Source organism: Hyperolius riggenbachi, chromosome 5 (genome assembly GCF_040937935.1).
Source record: "Hyperolius riggenbachi isolate aHypRig1 chromosome 5, aHypRig1.pri, whole genome shotgun sequence".
Lineage (NCBI taxonomy): Eukaryota > Metazoa > Chordata > Amphibia > Anura > Hyperoliidae > Hyperolius > Hyperolius riggenbachi.
In genome coordinates this window covers 244,677,570-244,703,275 of record NC_090650.1, presented here as the reverse complement: position 1 = coordinate 244,703,275, position 25,706 = coordinate 244,677,570, and the positions used below count along the sequence as shown (strand labels likewise).

Below are 25,706 nucleotides of genomic sequence, written 5' to 3'. Positions count from 1 at the left end.
CTACATGAGTCTTCAGCCAGACTGTTTTGTTGTAAATGTCAGTTTTGTAGGACGTCCGGTAGCGGTCCCTAGAAGGGGGGGTACTGTAATGATCTGCTCTGCTGTCTGCAGAGGCAGGAAGCTTTTTGACAGTTTTTCAGGTCTGCATGCTGCAGGTCCCTGGAAAGGAGACCTGTTTTTACTCTGCAAGTTTCAGACTTTCTGTTCTGGGGAGGGATTTGCATTCACTCATCTGGTTATTGATAGCTCTGCCTCTTTTGAAGGCTTGCAGTATAAATGCCATTTCCTCCCAGAATTCCCTGCTGGTCATAAAGGTTTGGCTCTGCTGGACTTACCTTGAGTTACAGCCCCTCTGCTAATTGTTTGCTAAATATTGTCTTAGAGTAGTTATCCTTTGGAGTGCACTAGCTTTCCTTCTAGCGCAGTCAGGTTGTTTATTATCTGTATTGCCTAGTTCTGTGTTATCTGTTATCTGCGATTGCACTTTCTCCAATGGCGGCTGGCAGTGAATCGCTCTGTCTGTAGAGGTGGTGGATCTCTTGGTACTCTGTCTTGGAGTGTAGCCAGAGCAGCGGTTGCTACTGGTTACTCTTTCAGTCTGTCTCGTCTAGCACGAACGCTTGCTGTTGTCTGGTGTGAGGCAACCGATTAGCAAGCGTTTGCGTTATTTGTCTGTCGTCATTTTCTGTGTTTCATTTGTTAGTCAGGGTTGGTACGCTTTGTCGCTGTTGCACTTAACGTGCGGTGACTGTGTCTTGCACGTGCTTTGTCGCTATTGCGCTTAATGTGTGGTGACCGCATGTAGCTAGTCCTGTCTGTTCCTTCGTGTTGGATTACAGTTTGTTAGTTGGTTCTGTCTTTATTCTTCCTATGATCGGCCTTTACTCAGTCTGGTGTCTCTATTAGCAAATCGCCATTCTTGCGATTGCTTTCTCACTTGGCCTTCGCTGTTGTATGTCAACCGTCGCCGGGTGGCGACTAGATTGGTGGACATACATACATTCTGTCTCTGTGCTCACTCTCTCTCGAGAGGCTATTTTGCTCTGTATTGCTTCAATTCGTACAATTTCTATATGACATCTGTGGCTGTGCAGAGGGTTTATTCTTCTGCACTCCACAGCTCCATCTGCCAGTTGGAATTCCTCTCTACAGGTGCATTTGCACCAAAGCTGGGTTCCCTTTCCAAGCTCTTGTGGAGGGTCTCAGCAGTGTCAGCGCACATGTTGTGCACTGACCTTGGAGATAATTCCACAATCGTTACAGATACGCAAGCCCCTTCACCGCAGCAAGGTAACTGTCAGGAAGGGGAAATGACACATGTATATGCATTTTGTTTTGTTGTTGGAGCTGCAGTGCAGCAAGAAAAATTAGTCAGGCATGTACATGCACCAGAAAAATTATTATAGCGGCCGCTGCTAGCAGCGGCCTTAAAAATTCAGCAATCCGCCTGGAGTCCTGGTGGACTCTGTTGGTGGCGGCAGTCAAGTGGCCTGCAGGCAGAGATGCTGTGTGGGGATCGACTTAGTCTTGGGGCAGACAGCTAGTCACACGGCGTGCAGGCAGAGATTCTTTGTGTGGGGCTGACTTAGTCTTTGGGTGGGCAGTAACCCTCCAGGATCCATGCCTCATTCATTTTGATAAAGGCAAGGTACTGAAAACTTTTGTGACCTAGGTGACTTCTCTTCTCAGTGACAATGCCTCCAGCTGCGCTGAAGGTCCTTTCTGACAGGACGCTTGAGGCAGGGCAAGACAGAAGTTGGATTGCAAATTGTGACAGCTCTGGCCACAGGTCAAGCCTGCACACCCAGTGGTCCAGGGGTTCATCGCTGCTCACAGTGTCTACATCCACACTTAAGGGCAGGTAGTCGGCTACCTGCCGGTCCAGGCATTGGTGGAGGGTGGATCCGGAAGCGCTTAGGTGAGGCGTTGGACTAAAGAATGTCCGCATGTCCGACATCACCATGAGATCGCTAGAGCATCATGTCCTTGCCTGCGTGGACATGGCAGAAGGTTTATGTTATAATTGAAGTAGGCCTCAGTTATTTGGACTGAGTTAGTCAAAAAGGCTTGAGGGGCAGACCTGCCCTTTAAGGGATTTTCTCTTAGAGAGAAAATCTGCAGTTCTGTCAGCAGAACTAGAACATACCAAGAAGCTGTTCTATGGACAAGGCCACAGGTCTCACTGACCTCAGCTTGTACGCCACTGGAACAATAAACATCAGCCATATTTACTAAATATCCACATTCCAGTAAGTAAAGGAAAGGTGACATTAAATATTAATCGAGTGGGTGGGTATTATGACACCACGATGAGGCTCATCCAATAGTCGGGTCTAGGGGATGGCGAATATGATGTCACGTCTAACTCTTTCCTAGTCGGTATTAAAAACCTAGGTGGGCGCTCAGAGCTCACTATGCTTCTGACTTTCCCACTAGGTCTAGAGGCTGACTGGAACCTCTAAGTATTTCCATTCTACATGTAATCTGATATAATGTATGCTGTACATAGGTAGTCTAGTATAACGTAGTTAGGAAGAAGGTACCTGATTGACTTCAGCAGGAAGTCTAATCAAGAAGCTTGTAACGCAACATGAAGATTGGCGTGGCTAGGATAGGATGAACTGTGTCTATCTGTATTTCTGTTTCTTGAATAAATAACGTAAACCTTGAAGAAGCCTGAGAAAGTCTATCTCCTGCTTGCTGTGTCGAGAGTCAAGTGATCTCACAGTCTGTGAGACGCAACTGTAAGAAGTTAATGGTGTCGAAGCAAGGTTATATAGAACAGGTTCTAACAGTTTACTGGCAGTGGTACCTTTATTCCGTTGTGCTGTGACATCACCCTTAAACGCACTGTAAAGCATAGTTGCCAGCTTGTTCTGCATGTGCAGCATCCTTTCTGCCTTCAGGTGAGTTGGTGACATGTCTGCCACTTTGTGCCTATACCGAGGGTCTAGTAGCGTGGCCACCCAGTACAGCTCATTCCCCTGGAGTTTGCGGTTCTCCAGTTCCCGTTCACCAGCAAACCATTTGGGCCATCTCTAAACATAAGCAAAAAAGTACTGTCACAATTATTCTGAGTAGTTTCTTGCTTGCTGGTGGCTTAACCACTTTACCCCCCGTGGTACGAATTTCTCCATGCCTTTCCCCTCCCCCTAAAAAACCAAGGGACGGAGAAATCCATACCTCCCGCGCTACCGCCGATGTCCGCGCTCCCACCGCTCGCCCGGAGATCAATGAATGGGAAAATATATTCCTGTTCATTGATCTAAGCCCCCGCAATGATCTGTTGCTTCTATGAGAAACAGCGCGATCATTGTGATTTGCCCAGCCTCGTAGTGCTTCCTGTAAGCGTCCTTCCGGACGCTTACAGGTCGCATGTAAACAAACTCACTGTGGCCATCTTGTGGGCAAATAGTAAAACTACACCCTAAAGCATTTTACATATACAAGTACATTCGTTTTACACAAAAAAAATTAACTCATTACCTCCCACACTCCCCCAAATTTTTTTTTTGTAATTAAAAAAAAAAAATACAATAAAAAAAAAACATAAATAGTTACCTTAGGGACTGAACTTTTTAAATATTTATGTCAAGAGGGTATAACACTGTTACTTTATAAACTACGGGCTTGTAATTAGGGACGGATGCAAAACTGAAAAAAATGCACCTTTATTTCCAAATAAAATATTGGCGCCAAACATTGTGATAGGGGTATAATTTAAATGGTTTTATAACCGGGACAAATGGGCAAATACATTTCATGGGTTTTAATTACAGTAGCATGCATTATTTAAAAACTATAATGGCCGAAAACTGAAAAATAATATTTTTTTCCCACATTTTTTCCTATTTTCCCATTAAAACACATTTAGAATAAAATAATTCTTGGCATAATGTCCCACCTAAAGAAAGCCTAATTGGTGGCGAAAAAACAAGATATAGTTAATTTCATTGTGATAAGTAATAATAAAGTTATAGACGAATGAATGGAAGGAGCGCTGAAAGGTGAAAATTGCTCTGGTGTTCAGGGGGTAAAACCCCTCAGTGGTGAAGTGGTTAAAAGCCATTTTAATAAAGGGATACTGTAGGGGGGTCGGGGGAAAATGAGTTGAAGTTACCTGGCGCTTCTAATGGTCCCCCGCAGACATCCTGTGCCCGCGCAGCCACTCACCGATGCTCCGGCCCTGCCTCCGATTCACTTCTGGAATTTCAGACTTTAAAGTCTGAAAACCACTGCGCCTGCGTTGCCGTGTCCTCGCTTCCCCTGATGTCACCAGGAGCGCACGGCGCAGGCACAGACCATACTGGGCCTGCGCAGTACGCTCCTGGTGCCGTCAGCAGGAGTGAGGACACGGCAATGCAGGCGCAGTGGTTTTAAGACTTTAAAGTCTGAAATTCTAGAAGTGAATCAGAGGTGGGGCCGAAGCATTGGGGAGTAGCTGCGCAGGCACAGGATGTCTGTGGGGGACCATTAGAAGCCCCGGGTAACTTCAACTCATTTTCCCCTGACCCCCCTACAGTGTCCCTTTAACCACTTAAGCCCACAGGGTTGAAATTTTTTTGCATCTGATCAACTTTCACCTCCCATTCATTTGCCAATAACTTTATCACTACTCATCACAATGAATGGATCTATATCTTGTTTTTTCCACCACCAATTAGGCTTTTTGTGGGTGATACACTTTGCTGAAAATTAATTTATTCTAAATCCATTTTAACAGGAATATTAAGAAAGAAATGGAAAAAAAAAATCTATATTTTTCAGCTTTTGGCCAATATAGTTTGAAATTCATACATGCTACCATAATTAAAACCCATGTACTTTATTTGCCAATTTGTCCTGCTTATTACACCATACCAATTATGTCCCTATCACAATGTATGGCGCCGATATTTTATTTGGAAATAAAGGTGCAATTTTTCAATTTGCGTCCATCACTATTTACAAGCCCATAATTTAAAAAAAATATATTCATATACTCCTTTGACATGCATATTTATAAAGTTCAGACCCTTGGGTAACTATTTATGTTTTTTTTTTATTATTGAACATTTTTTTTTTTTATTAAATATTGTATGTGGGTAATTAGTGGTGTGGGAGGTAAACAGTAATTTTTAATGTAAAAAGTGTGCATGTATAATGTAACATGCATGTGGGTGTAGTTTTACTATTTGGCCACAAGATGGCCACAGTCAAATAGTCCTGGGAGCGATCGAGCTCGCTCCCAGGAAGAAGAAAGTAGACCTGGAACTTTTTTGCACGCAGAAAAGCTGCAGCATCTGGAGAGACGCTGTCGGCTTTTCTCCGGGGGGATGCGATCGGTGAAAGGGATCTATAATCCCTTTCACTGATCGCTGGGTAAACGGCAGGGAGCAGGAGCGTGCACGGGGGGCCCACGGGAGCACGCGCGACCTGTAGGAGTGCGCGCGGCCTAACTGGAGGAGAAATCTCGTCCAGTTAGGCTTAAGTGGTTAAGGTGTGAAAATATCACCTAGTAGAAAAACTTTGGAGAGAAAGTGAATTGGATAAGGGACAGGAGGCCATATCTTATTGGCTTCACTCCAGAGTTTTCTTCAAGGAGATTATTTTTTATCTTATCTAAAAGTTAACTTTTATGCACCTTGAACTAGAAAAAATTCTAAACTTTAGTAAAAGAAAAAAAGTAATACCCCACTTATTTTGAGTGATTTCCTGTTTTGTGGTAAAAGTATTTATTGATAAGGTTTGATACCTCCTTGGAAAAAAATCCAAAGAAAAGTTAATAGGATACATCCCAAACACTGACTAAATAATTTACAAATGAATATTTTAAAAATAAGCTATTTTAATCATTAACTAACATTCAGCAAAGTTCCTCTTTAAGAGACTTGCATGTACATTGACATAACTTACTCCTGCAAACTTATTTAGATCTGGTAGATGACTCAGCCAAAGGATTTTAAATTACAGCTATTTAATTGTCTGCTACAGTAGCATGATCAACACTATGCTGAGTATTTATTTGAATAGGATGCTGGAGGTGGGGGTGAAAACTGAACGATATTGTGTAGGACATATTATACTACATTTGAATATGTTAGAACTCACTATGAGTAAAGTCTGTTAGGTACTGACTAGTGTATATATGCTTTGGAAATTATACTCTTTGTTCACTGTTTTGTGCTATGGAATTTGACTCCTTTCTCTCTTTGATTCCTCACATTTACTCCCTAACCATCTCCTGTCATCTCCAATTCAAAAAACATATCTTGCATCCCACCTTTTCTCACACAGGACACTACTAAACTGTAAATACATGCTCTTATTAAATCTCATCTGGACTATTGTAACATACTGCTTTGTGGAATACTATCTAACAGCCTGGCACCGCTCCAATCTGTACTGAACTCGGCTGTTCATCTTTCTTCTTGCTCTTCCTCTGCTGCTCCTCTCTGTCAAGCTCTTCATGGGCTACCGATTAAGCAGAGGACCCAGCTCTCCACATTCTATCTCCTTTGTACATCTCCTCACTAGTTTCCAGATTCCAACCCAACTGCATTCTCCGATCTGCACATGACCTTTTTTGTGCTCCTCTAGAATCACCTCCTGGCATTCACGTATATAAGATTCTGCATGTGCTTCACCCATTCTCTGGAATCTCCTGTGACATGTACTATACAGCACGGTGGCGTAGTGGTTAGCGCTTTTGCCTTACAAAACTGGGTCCCTGGTTTGACTCCCAGCCAGGTCAGCATCTGCAAGGAGTTTGTGTGTTCTCCCCGTGTCTGTGTGGGTTTCCTCCATACATGAAAGCAAGAATGTGTTACACACTCCTTCAGGTTATGCATAATAACATGATAGCTGGCATTAAAACAAAACATTTTGCTGAGAAGATGGATTTTGTTTGTATAGTGTATAAAATGCCCATCTAATTTGTTGGAAACATGAGACCATATAGGAGAATGGAGAAGGGCCTTTTACACAATATCTCCTAAATGGCTTGGGTGTTTCTCCATGTAACATTATATTTATAACAAATTAGGTGGGAATGCTGCACTTTGTTTCCAAGGCTCATCTTTGCATGAACTTGCCCTTCTTGTCCAGTATTTCCTATAGGTAATGATCAATGTTAACATTTCAGAAATGTGACCCTACATCTTAATCGACCAACACAATCAACTCCAAGTTTACTAAAGCCTTATTAGCTTGCATGAAGAGACACTATCTTCCCTCTTATTTGAGCGTCTTGACACTGACCTGATTTAACCAGCCGGGTGGTATGGACGAGCTCAGCTCGTCCATCACCGCCGGAGGCTGCCGCTCAGGCCATGCTGGGCCGATTTTCATCAAATAAAAAGCAGCACACGCAGTCGGCACTTTGCCAGCCGCGTGTGCTGCCTGATCGCCGCCGCAGCGCGGCTATCCGCCGCGTGCAGTGGCGAAAGAGGGTCCCCCCAGCCGCCTGAGCCCAGCGTAGCCGGAACAAAAAGTTCCGGCCAGCGCTAAGGGCTGGATCGGAGGCGGCTGACGTCAGGACGTCGGCTGACGTCCATGACTTCACTCCGCTCGTCGCCATGGCGACGAAGTAAGCAAAACACGGAAGGCCGCTCATTGCGGCCTTCCGTGTTACTTTTGGCCGCCGGAGGCGATCAGAAGAACGCCTCCGGAGCGCCCTCTAGTGGGCTTTCATGCAGCCAACTTTCAGTTGGCTGCATGAAATAGTTTTTTTTTTATTTAAAAAAAACCCTCCCGCAGCCGCCCTGGCGATCTTAATAGAACGCCAGGGTGGTTAATCTTGTAGGCTCTGCAATTCTAGTTCCAATTAGCTTCTCTGTTTTTTATTTTTTTAAATTTTTTTTCCCATACATTTGCATATGGAATCTTCTAAAAGGAGGCACTTAAAGGGACTCCGAGCAGTGCAGAAACTATGGGAAGATGCATATCATTTTAAAGCTCTCTTTCTCCTCTTTCCAATGATATATAAACCGCCGCCCTACGCCTTTTAGTTTTCGCGATTGAAATAACCGTGGCTGCGATTTCGATCGTAAAAATAGAGAAAACTAAAAGGCGTAGGGCAACGATTTAGGGGTCGTCAGAAAGAGGAAAAATAGAGCTTTAAAATGATATCCATCTTTCCATAGTTACATTGTATTACACAGGACGACTTTTTCTCAAAGTCAGCAGCTCCATTCAGCAGAAAAAGTCGCCCTGTGTAATACAATGTAACTATGGAAAGATGGATATCATTTTAAAGCTCTCTTTCTCCTCTTTCTGACGACACCTAAATCGTCACCCTACGCCTTTTAGTTTTCTCTATTTTTGCGATCGAAATTACGGCCGCAGCAATTTCAATCACGAAAATAGCGAAAGCCAAAAGGCGTAGGGCGGCAGTTTATACATCATTGGAAAGAGGAGAAAGAGAGCTTTAAAATGATATGCATTTTCCCATAGTTTCTGCACTGCTCGGAGTCCCTTTAAGCCAGTGGAACATGACACATATTTAGGATGTTTTCATTAAAATTATTAATTTTGCAAAGATGTGAACTTTACGATAATTCAAGGTATTTGTTAAAAAATATATTTTCTGCAAAAACGTATGTCTAAAACAATCAAGGTAATTCAAGTTATTAATTAGGCACCCTACCCTGGATAGTGTAAGGCAGGGGTGCCCACACTTTTTCGGTTTGCGAGCTACTTTAAAAACCGCCGAGCCCCTGAGATCTACCTCACCCCCCCCATACAGTGTCTCATAGCCACCGCCCCCCCCCTACCCCCCCCCCCCCCCCCCCCCCCCCACACACACACACACACACACACACCATATCCCAGCATAGATAGGCATGGTTCTGCACAGAGAAAAAGTAATTCCTGCCTGTCCCAGATTCAGGCTATACAGCAGGAAGTTAACCTCCTGTAGACACACACAGAACTGCTGCTACCATATTACCAGCATCTGAGCAGCCCCCAACCCGTTATAAATATAAAACAATTCATTTGCACTTTAGAACAGAGTCCCTGGGCTATTTACAGGATAATTGTTTACAGTAGCTCTGCTCTAGTTTCAGCTGAAAATCACTCTCCTTCCCTGCGTCACACCTAATTACTCATCAACCCCCCATGCCTTTTCCTGGAGAACGGCTTCCCCCTTCTCCCATCCCTCCTGTGACCCGATGCTGTTTTCCTGGAAGGGTGACCAGGTTATTACAGAGGCATTGCTGACAGCTGGAAGATGCGTGCTTTGCAATAAGCTGACAGCTGCAAGCAGCAGAGGCAGGACTCAGAGGAATATGGCACTGCGAGCAGCACTACTGACCTAAGGAGGTGCTTTCTCTGCTCTCTGCTAGCCGGGAACTCTCTCTACAGACCGGCAATCCAGGAAGAGACTCTGCGCAAGACAAGTGGCCTGGAGGGGAGGAGACGCTGTACATTTCTCTCAGCCTGGAGGGGAGGAGATGCTGTATCCTCATTTGCTCATTTCTCCTTCAGCCACACCTCCCCTTCAGCCGCGCCTCTCCCTTCTCCTCTCTCCTCACTGATGCTGCCTTGGCAGCAAAATCTGACAGCCGCAGCTGCAGAATTAGACAAGACGCGGCCAGGCGGCCGCGATCTACTCTACAGGCGGTTGCGATCTACCGGTAGATCGCGATCGACCTATTGGGCAGCCCTGGTGTAAGGGTTAAGGGCTAAGTTAAGGGTTAAGGGCTCTCTACCTCTAACACAGATACCGGCTCTTCCTGTTCAGTAAGGAGACCTTGAGAGTACCTAACACAGCTACAAGAGTACCTAACACTGCTACTGCCTACTGAGCATGCCCTAGTGGCTGCAGCTCTGGCGCTTTGAGTCTGCCAGGAGAAAAGCACAATATAATTGTCTTGTCTATTCATCCCTGATAAACAATTTTGACTAGTGATGGAAAGACAACAAACCTGCACTTTAAAACAATCTAGTAGTGATGTTATAAACTGCAAACACTTTCTGACAGTCAGAGTGAATATGTAAGGCATAAGCTGTACTTCCTGAAGGCTTTGTATTATGATTTGCAGGTTTAATAATGTAACAGCAAATCACACTAACCATACAACCTCTTTCAGCAACATAGCTGTATATGGCCTCGATTCATCAAGACTTATCGAATCAATTACCGAATACCGATAGCTCGGTAAAATACCAAACTCGATAAGTTCATTTCTGGATTCATAAAAGTTATCTACAGCTATTAGCGAGCAATCGGTAATCATTCGGTAATGATACAATCAAACGGAAGAAAGTGCAATCCATGAAAGTGGGCGTGGTTTAGCATTACATTTAGGATTAATTATCTCCTTCACTGCTCTGTCGTTATTTCTGTCATATCATTGCTGACAGAAAAGATAGAGCCATTTGAAGTAGTTATGTATCAGCTGAGAGTGATTCAAAGACGCAGAAGGGCAAGAATAAGGTCTAGAACCATATCAATTTGCAAGAGAATGGATTTATTTGCTATACCAGGACATCTGCATTTATCTTGAATAATCTTGTAAGAGAACACAGGCAGTGCCAGGGTTAACTAAATTGCTAGCTGCACTACAATTTTTCAGAAAAGGCTCCTATCAAGCCATAACTGGCGAAATTGTGGGATTGTCCCCAAGCCACTTCCAGAATCCTGGTCCAGGTGTTAAGCCCTATTCGGAATATTGCTACGTAGTGTTCGAAGGACTGCCTTTTACCCACAATTCTACGGGAATCTTATGGCCTAGTGTTAAATTACCGCTGTAAAATGGAAATATCGACACGTTACTGAATGGTTACCGCATCGTTATCAATATTTTATCGAAGTCATACAGAATGCGGAAAAACCTTGATGAATACAACTACAAATCGATAAACTTAGAATTCGGTAATTTAACAAACTGGAAAAAGTTGTCGCAAAGACAATGATGAATCGAGGCCTATATCTGTTATTTAGCATTTACCAAATTCACATACTTGCTGTTGTTATCACTGGCAACGTTTTTTATAATTCCATTTCAAAGACTCTGGATGTAATTTTCAAAAACTGAACATTCATTATAAATCTATTGTAGATACAAAGGATGCTTAGTGGGGTTCTTTGAGATTTATAAAGATAATGCTATAATCCTTTTGAAGTTTGCCCTAAAGTTACCTCAAATACTGTACCCATTTTCAATGAAACTAACAACATTTTCAAACAGCCCTTTCCCTTTAGTGTATAAAACAATGTATTTTTCTAAGTGTGTATTTAATAAATGTCACATCCAACTGAAAAAATGCAATGCCTTTACAGCAGGGATGTGCTACAAAGGATTCTGAAGAGAACAATGTGTGTTTGTTTGTTTATTTATTTATTTATTTTGAACTATTTATTTGTAACTATGACATTTTATATTAAACAGAAAAAAAAATTCTGAGTTGTGTGAGAAAATGCAAGCATTTGGTGTTGTACACTCATGTATTTACTCATTTAGGCGATGTGGTCTACAGAACAGGCAAGAGCAAGTGTTAACAAGAGGAACTTGATTAACACATTTCTAACAACTGATGCTGTCACCAGGATTAAAAATATGTGAATCTTCAAGATCTTTCCATGAGTTTGATACACAGCTCTCTTTATCTCTGCTTCCAGTTCTAGATGGTAGTCTCTAAAGTAAATTTCACTCAATCCTGTTACTGTACATTAAATGTGAACAGGATTATCCTCCAGCCTGCCACTCAAACTCCTCAAGGGAAAAAAATACAAAACATACTGATTTTTTTTTCAATTTCATCTCTGCAACTACAGCAAAAGGACAAGCAATTGTCCTGACCACTGTGACTTTTTTTCTATTTTCTGTCAATCATCAGTTGATAATGGCAGCATGCCTAATCGCCACTGCTGGCATTTGATATTGACAGCTAATCTTATATCACAAGTGCAGTAGTATCTACACTGTAATGCATTTTATAAGACTTTCAACAAACAAAAACTTTTAATAAGCAACTAAGGGACTCCCAAGGACAGTTTAGTAGGATTCTGTTCTATTGCGCCTTTCATTATGCACCATAAATTAAAATCTATTAGGCCACTGCTCAAAGTGAGTACAAAGGTGTCAAAAAAGCAGAATATTTTCCACTATTCAATTTCCTCAATAAAAATTGTAATGTTTAGACACTATAGATATATATATATATATATATATATATATATATATATATATATATATATATATATATATATAATTTCTGGTGTTAAATGCAAAACTAAGAGTTGTAATTACAGCCTGATATCCATCAACACTCACGGGGCTATGTGTGTTGTTGCCCGCATGACTTTTTAACTCCAAAATGTGAGGTGTATGATCAGACCACTTAGGAAAAACGTAGCAGAACATGTTAGGGGTTATCATGGCTCAATTCTAGTAAATGTTGCTAAGGATTTTTAGTTAGAGATGTCGCAAACATAGAATTTTCCAACTTCCGAAAATGTTTGTGAACAGTTTAACCCGGCAAACCACCATAGACTTCAATGGGTAGGCGAATTTTAAAACCTACAAACACTGTTTCTGACCACAAAAGTGATGTAAAAGTTGTTTCTAAAAACTGGACTGTGGCATGCCAAAGGGGGATGCATGCAAAAGGCCCACCACAAATTAAGGAGTTGACACAAAGTCGGGTTTTAATCACTAAAGGGCAGAAATCACATTATGCACAGCTCTGAGTGTCAGTGGGCTGTGGAGTGTCACACACAGAGAAAAGCAATAGTACTATTAGAATACAGTGAAATAATAATGCACTGGAATAGTACTGTGCGTGTAACTTAATGTAGCAACAGCAGAAGTGTGCATACAGCTCTGGGTGTAAGTGGGCTGTGGAGTGTCACACAGAAAAAACACAGGAGACAAATGTGCTAGCCCTCAAAAGGGCTGTTTGGGGTGGTTTTACAGCAAGTAAGGAACAATTACACAAGCCTAACTAATGCTTTCCCTACCTATCTGCAGGAAGTCTGACCCTGCTCTCACTAACATTCAGCAGTCATCAGAGAATGCTTTTTGATAGGGGGGTGGGGGTCCAGAAGCAGGGGCAAACCCAGGTTTTTCAAGAGGATGATTCCTGAAAGGTCTTCCTCAGCCACGCACAATACAGTATAATAATATGGTAGGACATCATGCTGGGTACACATAACGAAATTTACTGCCCGACTGACAGGATCTTACAATTATTTCCTGAATGTCCGATCTGCTCCTGATTGACACCGGGATCGATCAGGAGCAGTTTGGATACAGATAATAATAAGGACAGATGACATTGGTAATGAAGGGGAAAGTGAAGCATTCACATAGCAGGCACAGGGCTGTGCTCATACCTGACTCTGTTACATTCCCCAGAGCTGCCACATGCTCTGTACACATGCTGCTGCTCCATGCTCTGTACACACACTGCTGCTCCATCCAAAGTCAAATGTAGCAGGAAAAGAAAGCAGGCAGCACTGTGAGCCGTAGGATGCCTGCAGATACTCTGGTGTCTCAACTTGTGCCTGTCTCCAGACACTGCACCGGCCCTGGTCTGAGGATGAATTCTGGGCAGCTGTAATCCCCCCTGCCTTTGTCTATGCAGGAGGGGGTGCTAGCTTATTGACTGCCATGTATCTGCTGACTGTGAGGTAAGGGGTCAAAGTATGGCTCCATGATGAAGTATAGAGGGCGGGTCGAACAAGCCATATGTTCGCAGTTCGCAGAGAACAGAACACAAACAATGAAAGTTCGCCGGATACTGTCCGCCGGCAAACTGTTCAGGCCAGCTCTAATTTTAGTGTCCACTGTGAGGCAGCACACCCACTTTCTTTTACATTAAACCAAGCCCCTTCCTCCCAATGTTTCCAAAATCCTAATGGTAACAAATGAAAAAAATGGGTTGATTTTAAAGTTACGAAAGTAAAATGGTATGTAAATGTGGTTCAGTAAAAGACTGATGTGGTATACTTAATAATGTGTTTTTACACATTTTATTGCATTTTAACAAAACAGTTAAAGTAGGATCCCCCTCCCAAGCCTCTTTAACTCCCTGTCACCTATGTAGGCTGGTACAGCCCAGAAACTGGTCATATGAGGTGGTGGTAACTACCCAAAACATGTGAGGATAGTTCCTAGTGGAATTTATGGGAAAACCAGATGTCTGTCCCTTACCACATAAATAGGTATAGGGTGTCACTTTTGAAAAAAAAAAAACTTTATTAGGGTAATTACATCTTATTCTGTATACTTCTATCTTTCTTTACCTTAATGTTGATTGACATGTCTCTGCTGCTCGCTGCACTTACTGCTGATAATGGTAGCATGCATCTAATCAGCACCTGTGGCCCCTCTGTTCCCTGACACTCTACAGCAGACAATGCTGGAAGTTACACCATACCTGCTATGCACAACTGGCACCACTGCTCCTCACTGATGCTACCAAGACCATCACAGCAAACATGCCACTCCTGCCTGCACTCACTATACTGCTATATGAAAGCATCTTTAAATCTCACCCAGAGAATCTGAATTGGTCATTGTACTTTCCTAGTGGAACCCTTGGCAGCAAATCAAATATGCTTTTGCTGGGGATCCTTGCATAGGATCTATAGGGATTCCAGGCATAAAGCAATTTCAAATCTGTAACCAAGGCTCCCCAAAGGTTTCTCAACAGACCAATTGGAATCCTCCCTGATAAGTGGACCAATCCAGACCCCAGTGCTAAATTTAAAAATGAACTGCAGTAAAAATAACATAATGAAAAAATGCTTTATTTTGTTATTTCATTTTGTTGTGTGATTTTTTTTTGTGGGTGAAATGTTGTGCCCACGTTATGGCCATCTTTTAGGATCCTGGCAACTCCCCTGCCCCTTGTGTCCTCATCTGTGCCCCTTTGTGTAGTCCTGTGTCCTCTATTGTCCCCCTTGTATCCTTCTGCATGCCCCTTTGTGTCCTCCTGTGTCCGCTGTTTCCCCCCTTGTGTCCTCTGCCATGACTGGCACTTGGCTAAATAACAGCAAAGTTGAGAAGCTTATAGCTAATAATTTATATTCTTTCTTTTGTTGCGCTATTGCTTGCCAGCAGCTATTGTATGGTCAAGTAACCATCTACTAATTGCAACGCAGACAATGAGGACACATAGTAAGTACCTGAGAGGGTCAGAAGATATAGTTAAGCATCAATTTAGAAAAGTTATAGTTAAAGAATACATGGGGATGATATATATATATATATATATATATATATATATATATATATATATATATATATATATATATATATAAGGTTTAAGCATTAGGAAACACTATGCCATTGGTGGGAGGTTAAGGTTGGGCATCCGGAAGGATTTAACATTCAGGGGTTAGGGATGGCATCAGGTAGGGTCTTACACAGTAATAGCCATTCAAAGTGGAGAAGCATTGAAGACGCAAGCAAAAACTGATAATATGATAGAAGTAACTGCACTCTACCCATATAATAATTATTGTCTGAGCTCATGTTCAAATGACTCAGAATACAATCACCACAGTTTCTAAAATAATACCCAAATACATGTCTCTAACATTGTTGTTGGTCTGTTCATAAAGCAGACATGAACTCAGAACTTCCTCTCTGTTTTAAAAGATAAGCAACAGCATAACAGCCTTTAAGTAAACCATTTCTTTGTTACAGCTTACAGAACCCCTGCAATACATTTACAATGTGTCTGCTTCCTGATTTCATGGAAGCAGACAAAGGGTTAACATCCTGTGTTTACACATTCACTGTGTCTGCCAAAACTGCCGAATTTCTGTGCTGACACAGCTGAGAGCTCAAATTACTCTTGTGTTTACTTACTAAAGAGGGTGAATTAGACAAGCTTGTCTCTCTAAAAACACACAGAGTGCATTTCTCTGTTTTCATTGTGTCCTGTGCAAGAGTTCAAGTCCACTTTAATGAGCAAAAACAAAATATCTGGTATTTGGAACAAACTGAATCTGAATACTATCTCAAAACCAGAACAGCGCTCCGACCATTGATAATCTCTGTAGAAATTATAGTCACCACCAGGAACACCCTAAAGGATCCACACTCACCAACAGCGGTGGGCCAGTTATTACAGTGGCCTTAAGTTGCCCCTGAATGAGTCATTCTCATGACGAAATCGATAGGGAGGAGCCACATGCGGAAGTGATATATGCCGGAGCAGTGGGACATGGTGGCGTAGCAGAACGAGTGGGACCCTGATATAACATCTCCACGGCGGTCAGCCCTGGAGGCCGCACGAGGTGGAGCCCGTTTCTATACTCCACAAGCTTACCATCTGCTTTTGTCATGTGAGTGGAACCTTTTAATAAATCGTCATTTTTATTAAGATCTCTGTGCAATGATAGCCTTTGTTTGCATTGAGGTATACATGTGACCCAAGAGGAGATAAGGAGAGACATCTGAGTGGTATCAGCCACAGGGTGTTCGGAGCCTGACAAGTACCCCAGAGACAACTTAAGGCCACTGTAATAACTAGCACACCAAGCGACTGTGATGCTTAAATATTATTGTATTGTAAGAACAAGTACAAAAGATGACATTTGTAGTATAAACAATGAGCTCTGGTTCACAAAAAAGTGGCCCAAGTTAACAATCCATTAAAAGGATATGATAATGCATAGACAAAGGCCTCAATTCACTAAGCTTTATCAAACACTTTATCAAACGTTTGATAATTTACCTCATGGGTAAAAACTAATTTTGAATTCACTAAGGTGTTATAGATGTATAGAATGTTTTATCGAGAAAACGTTCAATAAATCTATAACACCTTAGTGAATTCAAAATTAGATTTTACCCATGAGGTAAATTATCAAACGTTTGATAAAGTGTTTGATAAAGCTTAGTGAATTGAGGCCAAAGTGTTTTTTTGACAACATAGGCATACACAACAATAGGATCATGAAAAAGACAATCAATACATCAAAAGCAGATGCTGCCATAAAACTCCATAAACTGTGGTGCAAGGCATCTGCAAAGCAGCAGATCAATATATGTGGCTACTGGCAGCATGAAAAGAAACAGAATGATTGTCCATAACAAAGATTATTACCCTGACAGCGCTGTTTCGCCAAAGCTTTCTCAAAGGGTACAACTTAGGTCCCCAGGTAGTGCTGCCGAGTTGTTGGAGAGTTATCTGTATCCTTGCAGCTATCATGTCCGGAATAGAGTTGGGCCGAACGGTTCGCCGGCGAACGGGGTTCGCGCGAACTTAGGTGGTTCGCGTGCGGGTACCGCACGCGAACCTTTTGCGGAAGAAGTTCGGTTCGCCCCATAATGCACCTGAGGGTCAACTTTGACCCTCTACATCACAGTCAGCAGGCCCAGTGTAGCCAATTAGGCTACACTAGCCCCTGGAGCCCCACCCCCCCTTATATAAGGCAGGCAGCGGCGGCCATTACGGCCACTCGTGTGCCTGCATTAGTCAGAGTAGGGCGAGCTGCTGCAGACTGTCTCTCAGGGAAAGATTAGTTAGGCTTAACTTCTTCCTGGCTGCATACCTGTTCTGTTCAGTGAGCCCTCAGCCCACTGCATACCTGTACTGTGATCCTGCCACTGCATAGCTGTTCAGTGATCCTGCCACAGCATACCTGTTCTGTTCAGTGAGCCCTCAGCCCACTGCATACCTGTACTGTGATCCTGCCACTGCATAGCTGTTCAGTGATCCTGCCACAGCATACCTGTTCTGTTCAGTGAGCCCTCAGCCCACTGCATACCTGTACTGTGATCCTGCCACTGCATACCTGTTCAGTGATCCTGCCACAGCATACCTGTTCTGTTCAGTGAGCCCTCAGCCCACTGCATACCTGTACTGTGATACTGCCACTGCATAGCTGTTCAGTGATCCTGCCACAGCATACCTGTTCTGTTCAGTGAGCCCCCAGCCCACTGCATACCTGTACTGTGATCCTGCCACTGCATACCTGTTCAGTGATCCTGCCACAGCATACCTGTTCTGTTCAGTGAGCCCTCAGCCCACTGCATACCTGTACTGTGATACTGCCACTGCATACCTGTACTGTGATCCTGCCACTGCATAGCTGTTCAGTGATCCTGCCACAGCATACCTGTTCTGTTCAGTGAGCCCTCAGCCCACTGCATACCTGTACTGTGATCCTGCCACTGCATACCTGTTCAGTGATCCTGCCACAGCATACCTGTTCTGTTCAGTGAGCCCTCAGCCCACTGCATACCTGTACTGTGATCCTGCCACTGCATAGCTGTTCAGTGATCCTGCCACAGCATACCTGTTCTGTTCAGTGAGCCCCCAGCCCACTGCATACCTGTACTGTGATCCTGCCACTGCATACCTGTTCAGTGATCCTGCCACAGCATACCTGTTCTGTTCAGTGAGCCCTCAGCCCACTGCATACCTGTACTGTGATCCTGCCACTGCATAGCTGTTCAGTGATCCTGCCACAGCATACCTGTTCTGTTCAGTGAGCCCTCAGCCCACTGCATACCTGTACTGTGATCCTGCCACTGCATAGCTGTTCAGTGATCCTGCCACAGCATACCTGTTCTGTTCAGTGAGCCCTCAGCCCACTGCATACCTGTACTGTGATCCTGCCACTGCATACCTGTTCAGTGATCCTGCCACAGCATACCTGTTCTGTTCAGTGAGCCCTCAGCCCACTGCATACCTGTACTGTGATCCTGCCACTGCATACCTGTTCAGTGATCCTGCCACTGTATACCTGTTCTGTGAACCCGCCACTGTATACCTGTTCTGTTCAGTGGACCCGCCACTGTATACCTGTTCTGTGAACCCGCCACTGTATACCTGTTCTGTTCAGTGGACCCGCCACTGTATACCTGTTCTGTGAACCCGCCACTGTATACCTGTTCTGTTCAGTGGACCCGCCACTGTATACCTGTTCTGTGAACCCGCCACTGTATACCTGTTCTGTTCAGTGGACCTGCCACTGTATACCTGTTTAGTGAACACGCCACTGCATACCTGTTGTGTTCAGTGAACCTGCCACTGCATACCTGTTCTGTGAACCCGCCACTGTATACCTGTTCTGTTCAGTGGACCCGCCACTGTATACCTGTTCTGTGAACCCGCCACTGTATACCTGTTCTGTTCAGTGGACCTGCCACTGTATACCTGTTTAGTGAACACGCCACTGCATACCTGTTGTGTTCAGTGAACCTGCCACTGCATACCTGTTCTGTGAACCCGCCACTGTATACCTGTTCTGTTCAGTGGACCCGCCACTGTATACCTGTTCTGTTCAGTGGACCTGCCACTGTATACCTGTTCTGTTCAGTGGACCTGCCACTGTATACCTGTTTAGTGAACACGCCACTGCATACCTGTTGTGTTCAGTGAACCTGCCACTGCATACCTGTTCTGTGAACCCGCCACTGTATACCTGTTCTGTTCAGTGGACCCGCCACTGTATACCTGTTCTGTTCAGTGGACCTGCCACTGTATACCTGTTCTGTTCAGTGGACCTGCCACTGTATACCTGTTTAGTGAACACGCCACTGCATACCTGTTGTGTTCAGTGAACCCGCCACTGTATACCTGTACTGTTCAGTGAACCCACCGCATCAGTGCGCATACCTGTGCAGTTAAGTGAACCCACCTACCTACGTGAGTGCACGCAGTGTGATATACCACTCCGTGCATACCCGATATGGACAAAACAGGTAGAGGAAGAGGAAGAGGTAGTGGCAGAGGCAGAGGAAGGCCACCCGGCAGGTCTGCGCGAGGTCGTGTAAATGTAATTTCGTGTGGACCTGGCCCACAGTACAGTGCTCGGAAGAAGGCACGTCCCATCACCTCCCAAGATTGTCAGGACGTGGTTGAGTATTTAGCGACACAGAACACCTCATCTTGCTCAGCCACCAGCGCTACTACTAGCACCACTTCCGCTGCATTTGACACTTCGCAAGAATTATTTAGTGGTGGTGAAATCACTGATGCACAGCCATTGTTACAGCCAGATGAATTTTCACCAGCTCATATGTCTGCGTTACGCGACAACACTATGGATGTAACGTGTAAGGAGGATGAAGGACCTACACATTTGGATTTTTCTGAGGCAAGCGAAGCTGGGCAGGATGATTACGATGATGACGATGATAGGGATCCTCTGTATGTTCCCAATAGAGGAGATGAAGAGGGGGACAGTTCAGAGGGGGAGTCAGAGAGTAGTAGGAGGATAGAAGTTGCTGAAAGAAGCTGGGGCAGCTCTTCGTCAGAAACAGCTGGTGGCAGAGTCCGGCACCATGTATCGCCAGATTCGCCACCTATGTACAGCCAGCCAACTTGCCCTTCAGCATCAGCTGCTGAGGTGCCCACATCCCAGGGTGGCTCAGCGGTGTGGAAATTTTTTAATGTGTGTGCCTCAGATCGGACCAAAGCCATCTGTTCGCTCTGCCAACAAAAATTGAGCCGTGGAAAGGCCAACACTCACGTAGGGACAAGTGCCTTACGAAGGCACCTGCAGAAAAGGCACAAACAGCAATGGGATGGCCACCTGAGCAAAAGCAGCAGCAGCACACAAAAGCAAAGTCACCCTCCTTCTCCTCTTCCTCCTTCAGGTGCATCATCTGCTTATGCCGCTCTCTCCCTTGCACCTTCACAGGCACCCTCCTCCACTCCGCCTCTGCCCTTGAGCGGTTCCTGCTCCTCTGCCCACAGCAGCAGTCAGGTGTCCGTGAAGGAAATGTTTGAGCGGAAGAAGCCACTTTTGGCCAGTCACCCCCTTGCCCGGCGTCTGACAGCTGGCGTGGCGGAACTGTTAGCTCGCCAGCTGTTACCATACCGGCTGGTGGACTCTGAGGCCTTCCGTAAATTTGTGGCCATCGGAACACCGCAGTGGAAGATGCCAGGCCGCACTTATTTTTCCAGAAAGGCCATACCCCAACTGCACCGTGAAGTTGAGAGGCAAGTGGTGTCATCTCTTGCGAAGAGCGTTGGGTCAAGGGTACACCTGACCACGGATGCCTGGTCTGCCAAGCACGGGCAGGGCCGCTACATTACCTACACAGCCCATTGGGTGAACCTGGTGGTGAACGATGGCAAGCAGAAAGCGGCGGACCAAATTGTGACACCTCCACGGCTTGCAGGCAGGCCTCCTGCCACCTCCTCTCCTCCTGCTACATGCTCTTCGCTGTCCTCCTCCTCCTCCTTGGCTGAGTGGCAGTTCTCCTCTCCAGCTACACAGCCCCAGCTCCGCAGGGCCTATGCTGCATGCCAGGTACGACGGTGTCACGCCATCTTAGACATGGCTTGTCTCAAAGCGGAGAGTCACACTGGAGCAGCTCTCCTGGCTGCTCTTAAGAAACAGGTGGATGAGTGGCTGACCCCGCACCACCTGGAGATAGGCAACGTGGTGTGCGACAACGGCAGCAATCTGCTTGCCGCTTTGCATATGGGGAAGCTGACACACATACCCTGCATGGCACATGTCATGAATCTGGTGGTTCAAAGATTTGTGGCAAAGTACCCTGGCTTAGCGGATGTCCTGAAGCAGGCCAGGAAGTTCTGTGGGCATTTGAGGCGCTCTTACACAGCCATGGCACGATTTGCAGAAATTCAGCGTAAAAACAACATGCCGGTGAGACGCCTCATTTGCGATAGCCCCACTCGCTGGAACTCGACCCTCCTCATGTTCTCCCGCCTGCTAGAACAGAAGAAAGCCGTCACCCAGTACCTCTACAACTGGAGTAGAACGAAACAGTCTGGGAAGATGGGGATGTTCTGGCCCGACAACTGGACAATGATGAAAAATGCATGCAGGCTCATGCGGCCGTTTGAGGAGGTGACCAACCTGGTGAGCCGCAGTGAGGGCACCATCAGCGACTTAATTCCCTACGCGTACTTCTTGGAGCGTGCTGTGCGTAGAGTGGCGGATGAAGCTGCGAATGAGCGTGACCAGGAACCGTTACGGCAGGAACAGGCATGGGACCAATTTTCATCAGACCCAGCTGTTTCCTCAACACCTGCGGCAGCACAGAGGGGGGAGGAGGAGGAAGAAGAGAGGTCATGTGCAGAAGATGAGTCAGACTCAGAGGATGATGAGCAAGGTGTTTCTTTGGGGGAGGAGGAGGAGGAGGAGGGGACAGCGGCAGGAGAACAACCGCAGCAGGCGTCGCAGGGGGCTTGTGCTGCGCAACCTTCCCGTGGTATTGTTCGCGGCTGGGGGGAGGAGGTTGACTTACCTGACGTCACTGAGGAAGAGCAAGAGGAGATGGAGGGTACTGGATCCGACTTTGTGCAGATGTCGTCTTTTATGCTGTCCTGCCTGTTGAGGGACCCCCGTATAAAAAACCTCAAGGGGAATGAGCTGTACTGGGTGGCCACACTACTAGACCCTCGGTACAGGCACAAAGTGGCGGACCTGTTACCAACTCACCGGAAGGTGGAAAGGATGCAGCACATGCAGAACCAGCTGTCAACTATGCTTTACAATGCCTTTAAGGGTGATGTGACGGCACAACGCCAGCAAGGTACCACTGCCACTAATCCTCCTCCCGTGTCCACGCAGTCAAAGACAGGACGCTCCAGCGATCTCATGGTGATGTCGGACATGCGGACGTTCTTTAGTCCAACGCCTCGCCGTAGCCCTTCCGGATCCACCCTCCACCAACGCCTGGAACGGCAGGTAGCCGACTACCTGGCCTTAAGTGTGGATGTAGACACTGCTGTGAACAGCGATGAGGAACCCTTGAACTACTGGGTGCGCAGGCTTGACCTGTGGCCAGAGCTGTCCCAATTTGCCATCCAACTTCTCTCCTGCCCTGCCGCAAGCGTCCTCTCAGAAAGGACCTTCAGCGCAGCTGGAGGCATTGTCACAGAGAAGAGAAGTCGCCTAAGTCACAAAAGTGTTAAGTACCTCACCTTTATAAAAATGAATGAGGCATGGATCCCGGAGGGCTGCTGCCCGCCCCAAGACTAAGTCAGTCCCCGCACATACAGCATCTCTGCCTGCACGCCGTGTGACTGGCTGCCTGGCCTGCCCCAAGAAGACTAAGTCGCTCCCAGTCCCTCCACACAGCATGTCTGCCTGCAGGCCGCTTCACTACCTTCTCCGCCACCACCAACAGGGTCCGGGACTCCAGGCGGATTGCTGAATTTTTTAGGCCGCTGCTAGCAGCGGCCGCTGTAATAATTTTTCGGGTGCGTGTACATGACTGCCTAATTTTTCTGGCTGCACTGCGGGCAGCTGCAACAACAAAAGAAAAGGCATGAACATGCGCCCATTCCCCTTCGTGATCATTACCTTGCCGTGGTGAAGGGGCTTGCGTATCACAATGGAGCAATGACCGGCGCCTAGATGAGTGTCTCGGGGGGCACACCCACGATAATAAGGTCGTTGCCTCATTGTGGTCAGACCAAATTTGATCAGCTGGACAGTCACTGTTCTGTCATTCAGCTACATCAGCCAGGTGACTGACCATATGGGCTGTAAAGCCACCAAAACCTGCACTCTCGCCATGGTGCGCACCAGTCCAGCACGGCCGTCACTACACAAACAGCTGTTTGCGGTGCGTTACACGATGAGTTTGGTGCGTCAGTGTGAAGCAGTACCTTAATTACACTACCTGATTGATGTATACACATGCAAGATGTTTGAAAGCACTTTAGGCCTGTCATTTAACATTCAATGTGATTTCTGCCCTTAAAACGCTGCTTTGCGTCAAATCCAGATTTTTCCCGGGGACTTTTGGCATGTATCCCACTCCGCCATCCCCCCCTCCAGGTGTTAGACCCCTTGAAACATCTTTTCCATCACTTTTGTGGCCAGCATAATTAATTTTTTTTTTCAAAGTTCGCATCCCCATTGAAGTCTATTGCGGTTCGCGAACTTTAACGCGAACCGAACCTTTCGCGAAAGTTCGCGAACCCGGTTCGCGAACCGAAAATCGGAGGTTCGGCCCAACTCTAGTCCGGAAGAGGCAAACAAGGCGGCAAGGCTCGTGCCAAGGCCAAGACTCGCTCCTCCCGGGCCGGGCTGCAGTTCCCAGTCAGCCGTGTTCACCGTCTGCTGAGGAAGGGCAACTATGCGGAGCGGGTGGGGGCCGGAGCTCCGGTCTATCTGGCCGCAGTGCTGGAGTATCTGACTGCTGAGATCCTAGAGCTGGCTGGCAACGCCGCAGGGGAACAAGAAGACTCGCATCATCCCCCGCCACCTGCAGCTGGCCGTGCGCAACAACGAGGAGCTCAACAAGCTGCTGGGTGGGGTGACCATCGCCCAGGGGGGCGTCCTGCCCAACATCCAGGCCGTGCTGCTGCCCAAGAAGACCGAGAGCCACAAGGCCGCTAAGAGCAAGTAATTCCCCGCAGCAGCAGCCGGACACACACAGTACAGAACCACAAAGGCTCTTTTCAGAGCCACAAAAAAAAGGCAGCACTACCTGGGGACCCAAGTTGCTCATTGTTTATACTACAAATGTCATCTTTTGTACTTGTTCTTACAATACAATAATATTTAAGCATCACAGTCGCTTGGTGTGCCAGTCTTTCTTTGTATATAGGATTTTTGTAAGACCTCTTGGGAGGTCTGGTTTACTGACTGAGCACCCTTTTGTATTATTTTCACTTGCTACTTTTTGATGGTGTGCATACCGATATCCATTTAATGATCTCACTGTAATAACTGGCCCACCACTGTTGGTGAGTGTGGATCCTTCAGGGTGTTCCTGGTGGTGGCTATAATTTCTACAGAGATTATCAATGGTCGGAGCGCTGTTCTGGTATTGAGATAGTATTCACAGTAAAGGACTGACTCAAGCCTTTTCTCCAGAAGCACACCCATAGAACTCTGTGTCATACAGGAACTGAATTGACCTTAGTAAGACACACCATATTGGTGTAAAATATCTGCAAGGATACTGCATGTGTTACAATATACATGAATCATATTGATTATTTGTTTTTATAGGTGCTGTATACGTTTTGGTTAATATAAACTGAATCTGAACTCCAACATTGTTCTTGTTTAAAAAATTCTCAAAGAAGCTTTGCATCTGCTAACTTGTGCACATTTCTTAAGGGCAGTATATTCACCTAACGTGTTAAATCTTATACTGTGCTCATACTCAAAACAATTAGATTTTGTTTTAAAACAATGCTCGTTTTTCTTTGCACCTGTACAAACTGTACATTCTTGTAAGTCTTGATTGCACACTGTCAAAACATGTAGCAGCTGTGAAAATATTTGTTCAACTGTTTTTTTGTATATTCTAGTAAAATCCAATTGTGTGTTCCCATATACAGTACATTTTGTTCAAAATTAATATTTCAATTATGTTATGCTGTGCAAACTTGTAATGACACTTTTTATTTCCCCGGTGTCAATCAAAGCAGTGCAAAATTGAATAGGCATTCAAAGTAAGCTGTATGATTAAACAGTCAGATGCAATATATCCACAGTGACCCCTGAAGAAAATCAAATAAACAGAGGAAATTAGCATGAAAATCAAGGGCATGACAAACTTAACCCTCCCTAAAATTACTTTAAAATGTGAGAAGGATTCTAGCTTCCAGCCTTTATTGCCATGCAAGTGTGTGTGTGTGTGTGTGTGTGTGTGTGTGTGTGTGTGTGTGTGTGTGTGTGTGTGTGTGCGTGTGCGTGTGCGTGTGCGTGTGCGTGTGCGTGTGTGTGTGTATACATTCATGTTCATTTAGACATGATCCATAGCACTGTAGATAATTGTTTTACTTACAAGTAAAGGGTGCAAGGGTGATAT

General features: G+C 45.3%; 1 pseudogene; it reads left to right on the top strand.

The window, feature by feature from the left end:
• Positions 1–4: 4 nt before the first annotated feature.
• Positions 5–24,290, top strand: LOC137519370 (histone H2A type 1-like; annotated as a pseudogene).
• Positions 24,291–25,706: the final 1,416 nt, after the last annotated feature.